The 18,132-nt window shown below is 36.8% G+C and overlaps 1 pseudogene; it reads right to left on the bottom strand.

Moving 5' to 3' along the window:
- Positions 1–1,676: 1,676 nt before the first annotated feature.
- Positions 1,677–2,834, bottom strand: LOC128590492 (cyclin-dependent kinase 7-like; annotated as a pseudogene).
- Positions 2,835–18,132: the final 15,298 nt, after the last annotated feature.

Raw genomic sequence — 18,132 nt, 5'->3', positions numbered from 1 at the left:
GAGTGGGGTAGGATGAAGCAGAGTGAGCAGAAAACCCCGCTGTGCACCCAGTTACCTGCCATAAAACAAACAAAACCAAGATTAGAACAAAGATACTGACATAACCCATAAAATGAAAAAAATTAGAACCCTGGCCCTAATCTCAACAGAGAGAAATATTTTGAGTGTACATTGGCATTTTCCGCCATGGAAATAAATTCTTCATACTTCCTTGAACTCATCTTTGATTATGAATCTCAAAACAAAGAAAGCTGCTAATTATGATTTATTCAATGCATATTTGCACTTTATATATCAGGGACTATGCAGTATTGACTCCTGCTCATAGGAACTCACAATACTGAAGAGAAGACAGATAAGCAAGAGGAGAGTATCATGGGAGACATGAATGTGTTTCAGTTATGAACAAAGGAACAAGGCAGAAAATATGGACGGGAAGAAGAAGGTAAGCTGAGAAGTTGGAATAGACACCCTTTAAGCAGGGAAATAAAAACTTCATTTCCATTTAAGTGTGATAGACACATGGGGTTGTTTGAAATAGGCAAGAGTTGTACATAGGAACACCAGTCTCAAGACTGGAGAAATCTTCCATAATATGAAAAGCACCAGATAAGGATATAGGATTGCATGATATTGCAGAGGTAGAATTAACAGGATTTGATGACCAGGTGGGCATGAGGAAGGAAAAAGGAGCACAGTGGTTACGAGTTCAGATCTTGAGCTGGATAGTTTTGGCTATAGCCCTACCACTTACTAGATATAACACCCTGGGAAAAGAGTGAAAAACTCTGCTAAATTTTCAAATAGTAGTGCCTTCCCCCATAGAGATATTTTGAGCATTGAATATTAATATTTTATAAATAATTTAAAAGTCTCTGGCCTATACTAAGCCTTCAATAAATATCATCCAAAGCTCCAACTTTTCTTTTTTGAGCAACTAAGTGAATGGTGGTCTCATTTAAAAGAGAAAAGTTGAAAAGAAGAATCATGTTCTTTGTGTGTGTGTGTGTGTGTGTGTGTGTGTGTGTGTGTGAGTGAGCATTAATGAGTTTTCCTTGAGTATTGAAAATCCCAATGGATATCAGTAAGAGCAGCTAAAAATATGCTTATGGAGTTTAGAAAAGTAGAATAGATCAATTCTGTGGTTAACATTATATTAAATGTAGTTAAAACCATGATAGTAGATAAAAATAATCTAGGCAAATACAGTAGAACCTCTGTAAATTGATCACTCAGGGGATTAAAACAAACTGGCCAACATACAAGGTGGCCAACATAAGGAACCAGCCTACTGTACTGATGTGTACATGTGCTACGTGTCTGGTCTATGGCAATTAGGCCAACTTATAGAGGTGGTCAATGTAAGGAGGTGGTCAGCTGCGGAGGTTCTATTATATATGGAAAGAGAAAAGAAAGACCCCAGCTAGGAAGTATAGAGGACATAGGATGCTGTTGAAGGTTGATAGCAAAATATAGCGGGGCAGGTAGAATTCTAAGATGGCCCCCCAAATTTTCACCTCCTAGGCACCCTTCCTCCAATTATTCAATCAAATATAGTTTAGGTGGTGCTGTGAAATGATTTATATAAACTTCCTTGAGTTTTTAAAAATTATTAATAGACTATTTCTTTTTTATCTGAAAATACATTTAATAAAAATAACCCACAGCTTTACATATTTTACTTATGTAGGATATTTGCAAATTCTTTCTATAGCATTTACTTAATGTTTATTATTCTTTTCATTACTTGCCTTTTGTAGTAGTTCTTGCAGTCGTAAAATATTGTCCAGTGTTCTCTTTAACTAAAATATTAGTTTCTTGGGCAATCCTCCTTATTCCAAGGCCTCTGTTCTTTTCTATTTTGTTGTCACAGCTGGATGTGACTGGGACAATTAGGTCTTGGCAGTTGACATCCAGGTGTTGGCCCTGGCTGGTTACTAAAACACTTCATTTTCAATGACTGTGTGGCTGTAATTTGAGCACAGGGATTGAACAAGAATAAGCCTTGTATGAGATCTAGCAAGTCATCTCCTGCTGCAATGAAGATGTGTTGCAATGTGATTCCAGGGAAACCCTTAAATGTCGTGTAATCTGGAAGACTGCACATGTCAGGCCACTGTTCCTCAGTTGGTGTGCCCGAGGTTTCAAATATTCTTGTCAGTTGATGGAGATCTGAATCGCCTGGCAAAGGAACCTTGAGAAGCAACTCCACTAATATACAGCCAACAGCCCACGTGTCCACACCCACATCATACATTCTAGCTCCAAATAGTAACTCAGGGGCCCGATAACACCTGGTTACAACCTGATGTGTATAAGCTCTATTGGGGCTCCCAAGTGATTTAGCCAAGCCAAAATCTGCTAGTTTTAGAACTCCATTTTCATCTAGCAACAAGTTGTGGAGCAACAAAACTCCATTTTCATCCCCTATGTAGGATCCAATGTTGATGTAAATATTCTAACCCTTGAAGAGTCATCAACATGCAGGCCTTGAAGTGTGATGGTGTCAACATAGGAGTATTATCCTTTATTATAACCTCTAGATCTGTTTCCATAAAATCAAAGACAAGGCTAATATTACATTTATGTCCAAAAGCATCAAGAAGACAAATTATATTTGGATGACTTAGCTCCTGTGGTAACTTTGTCTCTCTTAAGGCTGTTCTATTTATACCATCTTTAGCTTCTGATCTATCTCCAAGTTTGATTTTCTTAATGGCAATGATTTGGTTGGTGTTCTTATCTCTAGCCTTGTAAACCGTGTCAAACTGCCCTTCCTCGAGGAAGTTCAATTTCTTATAATGCTTTGCCCGAGACTTCATGTCTAAAGCCATTGAGAGTCATCAAGCCTGACTCCAGCCAAATGGTGTACTGCCAGGACCGCAGAAAGTTAAAGCTACCTTAATAGACTATTTCTTATAGTGATTTTAGGTTTACAAAAACATTGAACAGAAAGTACAAAGTTCCTTTATCCTCCCTCTCAGCTAGCCCACAGTTTATCTGATTTTTAACATTTTGTGTTGTTGTGGTAGATTTACTATTATTGATGAGCCAATATTGATATACTATTATTAACTGAAGTCCATAGTTCACATTAGAGTTTACTCTTTGCATTATACAGTTCTGTAATTTTTTTCAAGTAATCTAATGCATCCATCATTATGGTATCATACAAAATAATTTCACTGCCCTAAAAATTCTTTGGGCTCCATTTATGCCTCTCTCCATTCCTCACTGATCTTTTCACTGTTTCCAGAGTTTTGTCTTTTCCAGAATATCATATAATTGGCATCACATTGTATGTAGCTTTTTCAAACAGGCTTCTTCACTTAGCAATATGCATTTGAGTTTCCTCTAGTACCTTTTTTTTTTTTGTAAGTAGAGAGTTCATTTCTTTTTATTGCTGAATAATATCCCATTGTTTTGATGTATCACAATTTGCTCATCCATTCACCTATGGAAAGACATATCAGTTAATTCTGCTGCTGGGAAATGGTGAATAAAGCTCCTATGAACATTCATGTGTAGATTTTTGTGTGGATGTGAGTTTTAACCTCATTTGGTTAAATACCTAGGAGTATGATTTCTGGATTATATGATAAGACTATAATTACCTGTGTAAGAAACTGCCCAATATTCTTACAAAGTGGCTGTACCATAGAATATTTTAAAAAACGGGTGACTTAGAAATATTTACAGGTCAGAATTAGAGAGTCATTTGAAAAGGGAATGTTGATAATACTTGGAGGAGGGAGTAACTACTGAAAAAAGTTCTGAAAAAGACTCATCTAGTATACAGATGCATTGACCATCTTGGGTGATAGAATAATTCCTATGATGGGAGATTAAAAAATAATGGTGGAGACTAAGTTAGCAGGAAAAGAAGAAGGATAAGTACATAATAGAATTTAAGTTTAATGTTCTAGGTAAGCTGTCAAATAACCGGTAACGTCATTTTCTAAGAGTGATATTTGAAAAGGGGAGGAAAAGGGAATTTGTCAAAAATATTAATGGCAGATAAATTATATTGAATATTTGTTATAAGTCAAAGTCTATTTTCAGTGCACTAGTCAATTTATTTTTAAAAAATCAACACTTAAAGAAGAGTTAACCAAAATATAGAAAGGTTACATAACCCACTTGAAGCTCCCTAGTAAATGATGAGGGAAATGGTGAAGTCTGTTTATAATGTCTGCTGCAACTTTCTACTTTACTACTGAGTATTATGTACTTGTGAGGGCTTGGAAGAAACGCTATGAGTCATGTAAATGAAAGCTGCTCAAGGACAAAGGGCAGATTTGCTCTGTGGATGGTAGAAGATGAAGAAGAGCTAACACCCCTTTCCATTCTCAAATGCCCTTGAAGTGCTGAGTCATCTGGAGGTGGAGACATCTACAATAAGCACTGTTAAGGTCAGTTTTCAAACTAGTGTTTTAGTGAAGCGTCAATATTGCCATTGTGATTTGCTTCTCCTACACTCATTGAAAAATCCTGGGTATTTTATCTTTTGGAAAAAAAAACAAAAAAAACCAGTTCTCCCTAAACTTTTTATCTGCATTGCCTTCTTTCCTGCATTTATTTTTCAATTTAGGTGAGCAGAGTTGGAGGAACTTTCACTACTGAGTTTATCTGGTCACATATACCACCACAATCAATGAACTAGGTCCTTTGTGGTCTTTTCATTTTGTTACCACCTCACTGTACAAGATGTTGGATTGGATGTGAAGCTTTCCCAAAGATGGTACTCAGTGACGGAGTGGCCTTGAACCATAAGATAAAACTGGTTCATAAGACCATAGGAAGCATCTGAAAGGAAATTGCAAAATCCAGACAAACACAGTTAAATGTCTGTCAGCCCTGAAGGTTATCCTCTTCTTTTTCAAGGGAAGGACACATTTTGATAGTGGCCAGATGCCAAGTTGCCAGATGTGTATAAAAATAAACATTCTTGGCAGATAGGCTGTGCAGAGGAGGAGAACAGGCTGGGCTTTGGAAAAAAATTCTGTAGTGAACAAATCTAAGATTCTATGTAAATACACGAGAGCTAGTAATAATATAAATGGTATGAGTAATACTGTTTTTAGACAAAGTCTACCATTATTCTTGGTAACCCATTAGAAATGGAAGGTAATGGCTTGGCGCCTGTGGCTCAAGAGGCTAAGGCGCCAGCCACATACACCTGAGCTGGCAGGTTCGAGTCCAGCCGGGGCCTGCCAAACAATAATGATGGCTGCAACCCAAAAATGACTGGGTGTTGTGGTGGGTGCCTGTAGTCCCAGCTACTTGGGAGGCAGAGGCAGGAGAATCACTTGAGCCCAGGAGTTGGAGGTTGCTGTGAGCTGTGACGCCACAGCACTCTACCCAGGGTGACAGCTTGAGGCTCTGTGTCAAAAAAAAAAAGAAATGGAAAGTAAAGCATAATTACTATGTCACGTGTCTGTCAGTCGAGAGTGTATGATGGTTACATTGATACTGTGGTTTCAGAGTTTGAAGGGAGAGGGTGTGTTTACCTTGGGGTCACTTCCACTATGTAGAAGTAGATCTATCCCATGTGTCTTGGACATTCTTTTTTTTTTATTATTATTAAATCATAGCTGTGTACATTAATGCAATCATGGGGCACCATACACTGGTTTAATAGACTGTTTAACACATTTTCTTTTCTTTTTTTTTTATTATGCACTTTTTTTTCTTATTAAATCATAGCCGTGTACATTAATGCAATCATGGGGCACCATACACTGGTTTTATAGACAGTTTGACATATTTTCATCACACTGGTTAACATAGCCTTCCTGGCATTTTCTTAGTTATTGTGTTAAGACATTTACATTCTACATTTACTAAGTTTCACATATACCCTTGTAAGATGCACCGCAGGTGTAATCCCACCAATCACCCTCCTTCTGCCTCCTCCCCTCCCTTTCCTCCTTCCCACTATTCTTAGGTTGTAACTGGGTTATAGCTTTCATGTGAAAGCCATAAATTAGTTTCATAGTAGGGCTGAGTACATTGGATACTTTTTCTTCCATTCTTGAGATACTTTACTAAGAAGAATATGTTCCAGCTCCATCCATGTAAATATGAAAGAGGTAAAGTCTCCATCTTTCTTTAAGGCTGTATAATATTCCATGGTGTACGTATACCACAATTAATCCATTCATGGATCGATAGGCACTTGGGCTTTTTCCATGACTTAGCAATTATGAATTGGGCTGCAATAAACATTCTGGTACAAATATCTTTGTTATGATGTAATTTTTGGTCTTCTGGGTATATGCCTAGTAGAGAAATTATAGGATTGAATGGCAGATCTATTTTTACATCTCTAAGTGTTCTCCAAACATCTTTCCAAAAGGAATGCATTAATTTGCATTCCCACCAGCAGTGTAGAAGTGTTCCCTTTTCTCCACATCCACGCCAACATCTCTGGTCTTGGGATTTTGTGATATGGGCTAATCTTACTGGAGTTAGATGATATCTTAAAGTAGTTTTGATTTGCATTTCTCTGATGATTAAAGATGATGAGCATTTTTTCATATGTCTGTAGGCCATGCGCCTGTCTTCTTCAGAGAAGTTTCTCTTCAAGTCCCTTGCCCAGCCTGCGATGGGATCACTTGTTCTTTTCTTGCTTATACATTTGAGTTCTCTGTGGATTCTGGTTATTAAACCTTTGTCGGAGACATAACCTGCAAATATCTTCTCCCATTCTGAGGGCTGTCTTTTTGCTTTACTTACTGTGTTCTTGGCTGTGCAGAAGCTTTTTAGTTTGATCAGGTCCCAGTAGTGTATTTTTGAAGCTGCTTCAATTGCCTAGGGGGGGTCCTCCTCATAAAATACTCACCCAGACCGATTTCTTCAAGGTATCTTGGACATTCTTAGCACGAACAGCTTATCTGTCCAAAGAAGAAGTCTAGTGGTATCTCAGTGGCCAGAACAGAGCTTCAAAACCTATGGACCATACTCATGTAAGATTCTTTCTCTGGCTGACAAGATTTTCCATGATCTGTTCATTTCATACAATTATTCCTGCCCCACTTTTTCAATGCGCTGACCTCTTGAGGACACAGCATTGCTAGCATTTCCTCCTCTGTATCTTTTTGCAGCTTGGCACCAGCCCAAACATAACTTCTTAATATGACAGTTTATTGACCTGCCTAAAATAGTCTGTCCCAGAAATGTTCCACTATATTCTTGTTTTTTACTTCACAGAATTAATTCTCTTCTGAACATATTGTATTTATTTGTTTTAAGGTCTGCTTGAGTTCAGTCTAGAGAATAATAAGATGATCTATAAGATACCCAGGAATAAGTTTACCTTTGTGGAAAAATACAACACATTGTTTAATGGGCATAAAGACAAGGAGGCCATGTTCCTCGGTACGAACATTCATCCTAATAAAGACACCTAGTTATTCTTTCAACCTAATGTTATTTCAGGATTTTTTTCCACACAGCTTTATAAAGTTCTTCCTAAAATTCATATAAAAGAACAAAGGGTCAAGAATAAGCAAGATAGATTTGAAAATGAAGAAAATTGTTGAGGAATCATGGTAATCAGATGTTGAGGAATCAATTGTTGAGGAATAATAGTAATTAAGAGATGTGATTAATAATAGCATAGTGATAGAAAAATTAACTAGTAGAAACTCTACCAAAAAATGAATTTAAGATGAATTAAAGAACTAAATGTGAAACTTAAAACTTCTATTTAAAAAAAAAGATTCTTTTGTCTCCTTGTTTATAAACTCTTTGAATTTTTCTTGTAAAAGACTCAAAAATTTAAAGGTATAAAAATAGATAATTCAAAAATATTCTCTAGAATGGAAAGACCCATAAAAATGAAAGTATATGTCCTATACTGGGAAAAGATATTTGTCATGCATTTAATCAACAAATAATTAGGATACATAAAATATTAACAATTATTGCAAAACAAAAAAAAATCAAAGACAAAAGTGAAAAACTGAGAAATGATGATATATTTCCACTTCATCAATAGCCTCAATGATCATCAATGTGCTCCATTTCATCAATAATCTGGAAAAGTCAAATGAAAACAATTGAATTCTTTTCTAATTTTACAAAATGAAAGTTAAAAAGTCTCACAATACCAAGTTTTATTAAAGCCATGTAGAAATTCCAATGAGGATCTAATTTATAAAATCATTTTGAAACAAATTTGATAATATTTAGTACAATGGAAATAGGTGTGCAGTTCAATCTAACAGTTCCTTTTCTAAGTAGACCCTGGAGGGTTTCTCATATACACAGAAACATGAGAACAATAATTACTCATCATGCTAACATTTTATTAGTGAATTCTATGTGTATTAATATATCAGAGAACAAGTAAATTATCTATGATATACTTATACCCTGGAATGATATTTAGCATCTAACATGTATAAATTAGAGCTCCATTCACATGAAGAAATTCCCAAAACATAGTGTTCAGTGAGTAAAACATCTTGTAAAATGATATTATGGTGCAATACCATTTATTTAAAAATGGCAACATTTTAAAATATGCAAAACAATCCATATATATTATGTACATATAGGCACAGTAATTTAATAAAAATATGTTTGGATGTTGTCTTGGTCTGAGCTTCTCAGAAAGCAGGGCTTGAAACAATGGCCTTAACTTAATGGTTAAGTTAGTTCTTATTATCTCAGGGGACAGAAGTAAAGAAAAAATAGAGGAGGTGGGGAAGGATCCACAGCTAATAGGATGATGCATTATCAAGCTAAGAACTAGGTGGTATCAAGCACAATTGATTGCTTGATCTGGAGACTATCTTCTGGGAACTTGCTTCTCAGAACAATGCTTCTCAGGAGTGTGTGTCTACAGAAGGAAAGGAGACGAGTTCTGGAGATTCAGTTTGTCTTAATGGAAGATTAGCTCCTACATACTCCCTTGGATACCTGTCTGGGCTCAGAGACCACCTTACAGTATCATATGACTCAGCATCAATAAAGAACCTGTGGGGCACAAGTCAAGAGTGGGTAGCAGGGACATTAGGCATGGCAACGTTGGCAAGAGTCCACAGAGCAACTATCTGTGCAGAGGTGACTGGAGCTGAAACAAGTGGTCCCTGGCTCCATAGACAGGTGAGAGGAAGAAGACCTGAAATGGCACAAATGCTCAGAGGTGATAACGCCCATTTCAAGATACTTAAGAGCAATGACCGTGGAGCCTGATTATGTGGGTTCCAATACCCAGCATTGCTGCTCACAAGCCATGTGACACTGAGAATACCACTTAACATCTCTGGGTGTCAGTTTCTTTACTTGAACAGTGGGAATGATAATAGCTACTTTATAGGGTGGTTGTGAGGATTAAACTAGTTGATATATTTTTGAGTTACTACTTTAAATCTTAGCAGCATAAAACACACATTTTATTGTGCTTATGATTTATGAGTCAGGAGTCAGCAGGGCAGTTCTCATTTAGAGTGTCTCCTGCAGTTATAGAATGAAAGGCAGCTGGGACTATAGTTATTATAAATGACGATTTGAATGGACCACAAGAGAGCTCACTCACCTGGCTGGTAGGTGCACATATGTGAGAAAGTAGGAGCTCACCTTGGGACTGTCCGCTGGAATGGATACATCTGACCTCTCCTTGGAGTTGGCCTCAGGGTAGTTCACTTCTTCCAGCTCACTTTACTCAGTGAGCGGGTTAAAAGCTGTACAGTTGTCTAGTCTAGTCTCTGTAAAAGTCATGTAGCAACATTTCTGCCACAGTCTTTTGATTATAAGCAAGTCATTCCCAGGGGGCCAGAGTGAAGAGAAAGCAGTATAGACACCAACTGTCAATGGGGAGGAGTGTCTATGAACTTTTGGACAAGTTTTAAAATAACCACCATCGAGGGAGCACCCTTGGACAGTGCCTGTTCTGCTGTATGATTAGTACTGTTCTTTTGACACGCTGATGTAGCCTTCTAGCTTTTCAAATGAACTCTTCTGAAGCTTAGTCTTCTTTTTCATCTTGTCTTCATATCGCAATCAAACACACTTACATTTAATTATTTTTCCTGACTTGACATCTTCTCAGGGTGGGATAGTTAACACCTCCCTGAAGCACAGGGTTAAGCGATTATAGCCCGGCGCACTGATGACTGCAGAGTCTGGGGGCAGATGCTAGCTCCTGATACTGCTTTCGGATTACTTATTTAGAATCATAAAACACCTTAATAGGTCAGATCTCTATTTTAACTTTAATTTCAACAGCTTTGCCCAGTCCTCCGAGGCCTGTCAATTGTCTGGCAGTCTGTCTCAGAAGTATAATTTTTTCGTTCTTCAATAGAGATTCAATAAGATGGGAAGAAATGAGTATATTATACTTCTGAGAGACTGCAATTTCTTACAGCCTACTTTGTTCCTTATTTTAAGACAATCATGTTTCAGAGTTTAAATTGCACGAAAGGTCCATGGTGCTGGAAGCCACACTTGCTGCGTCACTAACAATGGTATTGGTTTGAGGTATTTTTAATCTCCAGCCTTCATTCTTTGCACACTGTCATATTATGATGAAGACATACATGTTTTCATGTCATATTATGTCATAATGAAACAAGCTTCATTTTATTAAGGTGAAAATGCCTAACAGTCCCTTGGAAAACTTTGATTCAATTTTCCCACGGAAGGGTAGAAAAACATATTTTTTGAAACTTCCTTTATACCACCACTTGTTAAAAGAATGCTGTGATCTGCGTTTTTCTAGCACTCAAACCATTTCACAGAGGCCAATTTATAAAAAATAAAATAGTTCATGTTAGAAAGTATACTCTTTGAAAATATAGAAATGCAATATATATATTTAAATAGTCTATCAACATTTTCCTATTCAGGAACTATTTGTGTGTGACTGGCTGGAATTTCAGAAATAGAACCAGTGCACTTGGGCTGCCTTGTGGAATAGAGAGTGTCTCACAGCACTTCCTCCCAGCCACTGCTCCGTCCTTTTTCTCCTCATTCCTCACGTTCTCTAGTGCACACGTGTGTCCTCTTCCAGAATGCCAGCTTCTGTCCACAACTCAGCCATCAGGCAGCAGCAGGTACCCCTGACTCTGACCATCCCCTAGAAGAGCCCTTTTTCTGTCCCACAGTAATCACAATTTCTTACACCCATAACTGCACCTGGAATTCGGTTTCCAGAGAACTCAGCAGCGTAACCGTGGGTAGCACTTCCTCCCCAAGGGAGGGGAATTAGATCTACAGAAACATTTGCAACTTGATTTAAAATATCATCAAACCTTGGCAGCTCATATTCTCTCTTTTTAAAAAGCAAGTGATAGCTATTGATAGGACTAAAGAAATATGTGGGGATACCTGGCATGGAAAGTGAGTCACAGTAGTGGTTATGGAAACATTAACAACATATTTATAATTTTAATAATTATGTTAAAAATTAGGAAATATTAAAGTATTCCAAGCCATTTCTTCCCATTGGCTTGGAATACTTTAATATTTCCTTATTTTTAACATAATTATTGCCACTGATGAACCCAAGATCACATAAGCCTTCCCAAGTCCCTCTGTGAGATACCATTTCACATGGCACCTCTGAGTTACTGGTATATTAAGACTCATCTCCTGTTTCCTGATTTAAAGTGGTTCAATATCCTTTTATCTAATTAAGAAATAAGCCACATGCTTATCAATCTTGGTGGTGATTAATTAGGTATCTAAAAGAGATTGGGTAGATTTCTCAAAGTGAATGGTTCTCAATCCTTGTGATTAGAATCTTACCAGAGGAACTGTAAAAATATGAATATGTGAGTTCTATCCCTGGTCGATTTAATCAGAATCTGTAGTGGACAAGCTTCTGAATATTTTAATAAAGCTCTGCAAGTGATTCGAGTATGAAAACAGGATGAAGAACCACTGTACACAAATCCAACTAAATCTAAAAGGAATGTACAGTAAAAAAGCAGGTAAGGAGTCCAGCCCAAAGGCAAAAGCTGGATATCTTAAAGGAACAAAATGGTGATTATCTAGCTTTTATTACTTAGTATAGAAAAAGGTGGCTACATAAGATATTGAAAACTAGAAGTATAGAAATAAATAATTCTAACTGTTGTATAAAAAAGATTGTCTAAAAAAGTCGTTTTATCACCAGGAAAAGCTAAAAAAAAAAACTGCCATAAAAGGATAATCTACCAATTTCTACCTTTAAAGCTTTTCAGTTTTCCTATTTGTAGTAATAATCTGTTTATTACTAAATTGGATAACATTAAATATATTATATTAATTGCAAATTTACTTAAAATTTTTAGTAAGCCAGAGCACACTTGCATTGATTGGTACACTGGTAGTAAATGAAAGGCACAGGCTTATTCTGAAGACAAAGTTAACAAGCAGCAGGGCTCATTTAACAATATTGCTTAGTGGAATTATTTTGGTTGCCTTTCATTCTTTAAAATGGGCCTTTTAAAATAACAATATAGGTAAATTAGTACATTTAAAGAAAAAATTAGCTTTCCTAATCAGATGTGGTATGCCGATAGATATAATTTTTTATTTGAATGGTTAAATTATATGTTGCTTTTAAAATAAGCCTGCTTATACAAATGTGGATAGATAGATAGATTAAGGGGGTGCATGGATACATTGTACAGTGGGCTTTTAGTATACTCATCACCCAAATACTACTATACCTTATACCTAATAGGTAATTTTTCGTCTCCTTCCCCTCCAGGTTTTGATCAACATTTGACCGTGGAGTAGGACTCAACAAAACAAGTTTCATGGTTTGTAATAATCAATGTTGTTTAACTCCTATAAGAAGTAATTCAAAACTCACCTTCCCTACTTTAATCATACTTATAAAATGTGCTCAATGCTTACATATATATGTAGCTTGCCATATTGTTTTAACCCGTAAATTCCATTTTCTTTCCTTTTTTTTTTTTTTTTTGTTAGGATAACAAAGAGATTTTATTTGGGAAGAATAAAGGGCAAGTTTAGAGCACCTCCAAAGAGAGGTGGACACAGGTCTCTCTCATGATGGAGAGAAGGAGCGAGAGTAGACGCACAGGTCTGCAGCAACACCAACACTGTCGGTTTGAAATTAGTTGCAAGCCTTTGGCTTCTCTGCACCTCCAGGCAGTATCGCCCCTTTCGACCGGTAAATAAAACTGGAGCGGTGCAGGCAGTGTGGTAGAAAGGAAAAGTCATCTATGCAAGTTTCAGGGTAACAAAGGGAGATTTTATTTAGAAGAATAAAGAGAAAGTTTAGAGCACTTCCCAAGAGAGTTGGAAGTGGGTCCCTGTCATGACGGAGAGCAGGTGAGAGAGACCTCCAGTTTCCTTTTTTATTATTTTTAGAAACTTATGTGTAAATATATTCAATTATTCTTATATTCGCTCTGAAATTCCATGGACTTATATAGGTCTTTACACATTGCAAGAAGGAAAAAAAAAAGTGCAATAGGTCTGCCAGGGCATTTGATTTGTGGCTTATTTGGTTGGAAGAAACAGAGATCAATGCAGACTAATTTAAAAGCCAAGGTCATGTTATAAGGAGAAAATCTCCTGGAAGTTGTGCCGTGACAGCACTGAGATCGAGCTGTGATGAGACCAGCTGCTACAAGGACTTCAGGGCTGGGGTGTCCTGTCCACGAGGTCAACCACACTCTGCCCTCCAGTTGCCTCGCTGTTATCTGCTCTGTAGAAAACACAATCACACAATGGTTTGTCCTGTACTTTCTTAACTGGCGTACTCTAATTCAAATCAATTCTACCTGGACATAGGGTCAGGTCCTACATAGGGTGAGGGTCAGTTCAATCCCACAGGACTGCCTCTCATTTCAGATGCCATTGCAAGCTCCCAGTTGCTTCGCTTGTGTTTCTAACATACACAATATTAACTGGGGTTCCCACAAATAGTCCCCTCAGGTTTGATTAACTTGCGAGAGTCACTCACAGCACTCAAGGATACATTTAGTGTTTACTGATTTATTTAAAGGATGTCACAAAAGATGCTGATGAGCAGATTGAAGAGATGCATAGGGCAGAGCTTTCATGCCCTCCCTGGGCCTGTCGCCCTTCTGGAACCTTCACTCCTTCAGCCATCTGGGTCAAGCTCTCTGAACACAGTCATTCTGGTGTTTTATGAAGGCTTCATTACATTACATAAGCATAATTGATTAAGTCATTGGGCATTGGGGACCAATCTCACCTCCCCTAAGATTGTGGGATGGAGCTGTAAAATCTCCACCTTCTGGTCATTGCTTGGTGTTTCTGTGACCAGACCCCTTCTTGAAGCTACCTAGGGGCTTCCAGTCACTTTTCAACTGACAGGCAGGCAAAAAGAAACTCATCACTTTGGAGATTCCAAAGATTTTAGGAGTTTTATGTCAGAAAAATCTGGATGAAGATCAAAGATGTATTTCACAATATTACGACTGTCTTTGACTCAGAGGGTCCTTAGTGGTTCATTAAACAGATGAAACTGAAAGCTTAAAAGGCATGTTCTAAATCATGACTATTTATGGCAGCCGGGGATATGGGGATGGCAAGGTTCACTTTGAATTTCTGTGAGCCTGGCAATGAGTGACAGTTCCAGGCTGGGAAGACAGCAGAGAAGGCAGCTACCTAGTCTTTTCTTATGGGAGATGATCCATCTGGATATTGAAAAAAGAAAGTTGAAGTTAGAAGACCTGTTTTCAACTTATAGCTCTTCCATTAACTAGTCATATTCTGCATAATCTTGAAAAATTACTTTCCTCTTTATAAAATGTGGCAAAAGCATATATCCCACAGGATTATTTTAATAATTAAATAAATACAAGGTGGAAATGTTTCATAAGTCGAAAAGCACCAGGTAAGAGCAAAGGAATAATGACCACAGTGTCAGTTAATGGTTATTGTTGAAAAAGCAAGGCAGATGACCGCTCATAAACCACTATTGCCGTGGCTGTCCAAGTTCACACATGTATCCAATATATTATTATGTCACTTCATCTGTGAGTTTTCAAGAACACTGAAGAATATTGGTCCATTTGTTAATTACTTCCATACAAATCAGAGGAACCATATGGATGATTCCACTTTACAGATGAGGAAAAGCTGAGGTGCGTAAAAGCTGATTTGTTTACGTCTACACTGGTAGCAAATTATAGAAGGGATTTGAAATCATTTTGGATCAAAAAGGGTGTACTTAGTAAAGATCACTGTAGTGTGCACTTGGACTAGAGGGCACCCACTTCTCAACAGTTGATCCCTCTATCTATGTTACCTCTGCCCTTGTCTTTTTGAGACATAAACCAGGAAGCATGAACCACGTGAAATCTCATCACACCTGTCCAATTCAGGGGTCAGTGTAAGACAGCCTGGGCTAAATCAAATCAGATATAATAATGGTTTTTATATTTTTAAATGAATTTGAATTAAAAGAAAAATAAAGTTTGAGACATGTAAAAATTACACGCAATTCGGGGTTCAGTGTTCATGAATAAATTTTATTGAACACAGCTACACCTATTTGCTTCTGTCTTGCCTGTTGCTGCTCTCACATGACCACAATAAAGCTGAGCAGACAGAGCGTATGGCAAGCAGACCCCAATGTGTTCATTACACTAGCTGGCTTTTCACAGAACAAGTTTGCAAACCCCTGATCTAAGCCACTGGTTGCTTTAACTATGTTCTCTCGAAACTTAATAAGTAATGTTTCATCAATTATTATCAAGAGCAGTTAAATTGAAAAACTAAATATATATCTGTATATATAGGGTTGGCAAAGAAAATAATTAAAGTGGAAAAATATCCCTCTATTGTGAGAATAAAAAGTAGCACATTTTTTTTGAAGACAATTTGGTTACATGCATAAAAAGCCCATATAAATCTGGAGACCATTTGACTCAAAATTTTCATTTATAGGAAATTTTACTAAGGAAATAGCTAGAAATCTATGCATGGATGGGGGAAAGCAGGACCAAATATAATAGTGCAAATTTTAAAACAGACCAAATGTTCAAATACACATACTTAATTAACTTACAATATATTCACTGAGTGACATGCAATAAAGTCATAAAGATACTACAAACCTATGTTGAATTAAAAGATGTTCATGATGCAGGTTTAGGGAACATCATGGTACAGAAAAATATGTATAATTAATTATTTTGGTAAAAGCAGGCTATGATATTTCATTAAATATTATTTTTAAAAATATAAAAAGTAGAATAGCAGAAAATGTAGCACTGACTATTAAGTACTCCATCAGAGCTCTGCACATTATTTTATTTTAAACTCCCAACAATCTTGTGAGTGACTGACTTACTTTTAATTTAATCATATTGCTAGTATACCTAGCACTGTCTCTATTTTACAGGCATGGAAACTGAGGCACAGAAAAATTAATTTGCCTAGAATTATATAACCAGTGAACAGTGGGGTTGGGATTAGAAAGCTAACATTCTTCATATCCTGCAACATAGTTTCTCCTTTCAGGATTGTTTTATTTTAATAAGAAGCTAACGGTAAACTTTAGTATGCTCTTTATTATAAAGAGATGATGCCTCTCCTGGGATGCAGCATTGTTCAGTTGGGTTTTCAATCAGAGAGAACCATGTAATTTCATTCCTCATGTATCTCTGTATGATAGTGGATATGTTATTTCGGCTTATGAATCTTCATTTCCTTAACATGAAATGGACACAATGGTATTTGTCTCATAGAATTGTTGTGAAGATTAAAAGAGGCAATGTATCAAAGCGTGTAAGGCACATTTAAAATGAAATAAACTTTGATTCCCTTAAATAAGTTACAAGCAATGAGAACCACAATCTACCCTATGTGTGTGCATATGGATGGCTGAAAGTACTGAACAAGTGACTGAAATTTAATTCAGCTCTTTAAAGCGAATTACTGTCAGTTTATAATGGCTAATTTATATAAAAGATCATTCTTTTGTTTGATCCCAGGAAATGATCCTAAAGGAAAAGACTGACTTACTACACAGGTACCAATGATTCTCTGAGCCCTTACTGTAAAATTCACAGTTTTTCTATTATAGACAAATGCCTTTACCCAGCCTGCCTAAGAATGACATTTATCTGCTGAAGAAGATATGATAGCTGTCAAGAAAAATATACAAGTAGAATTTGGGTCGTTGTCTTTCTGATAGTGTTAGGATCATAGCTTAGTGAGTCAGGAAAATACGAACAAGCAAAGAACAATCACTACGGGTTTCTCTTAGGTGTCCTGTCTGGGGTGTTAGCAACAACTGACTACACGTCTTGCCATTGGTTCAAACACAGGGACGTAGACTCCGCCCAGTGTCTTATGTTGAGAATAATGGTTCCTGTGGTTGAACACCTTTGAGACAACAACATTGCCTCATCTTCTTCCAGGATTTGTGCTGTATCACAGTCCATAATTTTAATCTATTTTTCTAGCATCTGTTTTTTTTAATAAGCCAAATACATTTTTTCAATGTTCTACTTTCACATACATCATTGCTAAGCTCTTCCTCTCAAATGTATGAAATTGATTGTATTAAATTCAGATGCCCCTCTAGAGAAGATTGGTGAGAAATTTTGCTGTAAAAAGGAATGTGGAAGTTCAGGAAGAAATATTTTAGTTGTTATTCTGTATTTAATCTATATTCTAAAATAACCCCATAGAAGTCACTAATTTATACATTATTTTTAAATTTATTTTGTTCTTATATGTGAAAAATTTCCTTCTAAAACCAAGGAAATGCCCCAAGGCCTCTTGCATCTTTCTCACTTTGCATAGATTCTATTGCTGTGAATGTGCTTCTCGAATCAAGCACACTTGTTCCTCTGGCACCAAGAACGAAAGCACAGACTCTATAACTGGAAGGAATTGCGAGTCCCCCCTGAGAGCTAGCCTGCAAATCACCCTCCCTCCTTTCATGCTAGAATTGTCAGAAACACTTCCCACTAACTAAGAAATTAAAAACTAACTTAATTTTAGAATGAGCACGTCATAAAATGTAGACTATTTAGAGAATGCTCACATGCATGTATATGTGAGCCTAGGAATCAGATCAAAATAGAAAATCATTCAAAGGCAGTTATGTGCGAACAATTGCATGACCATATAATACATTCAAATCTATCTAGAGAAGAAATCACAATAAATTATATAACC

This window comes from Nycticebus coucang, chromosome 7 (assembly GCF_027406575.1).
Source record: "Nycticebus coucang isolate mNycCou1 chromosome 7, mNycCou1.pri, whole genome shotgun sequence".
NCBI classification, from domain to species: domain Eukaryota; kingdom Metazoa; phylum Chordata; class Mammalia; order Primates; family Lorisidae; genus Nycticebus; species Nycticebus coucang.
The sequence above is the reverse complement of the archived record's forward strand: the minus strand, read 5'-3'. Positions and strand labels throughout refer to the sequence as shown.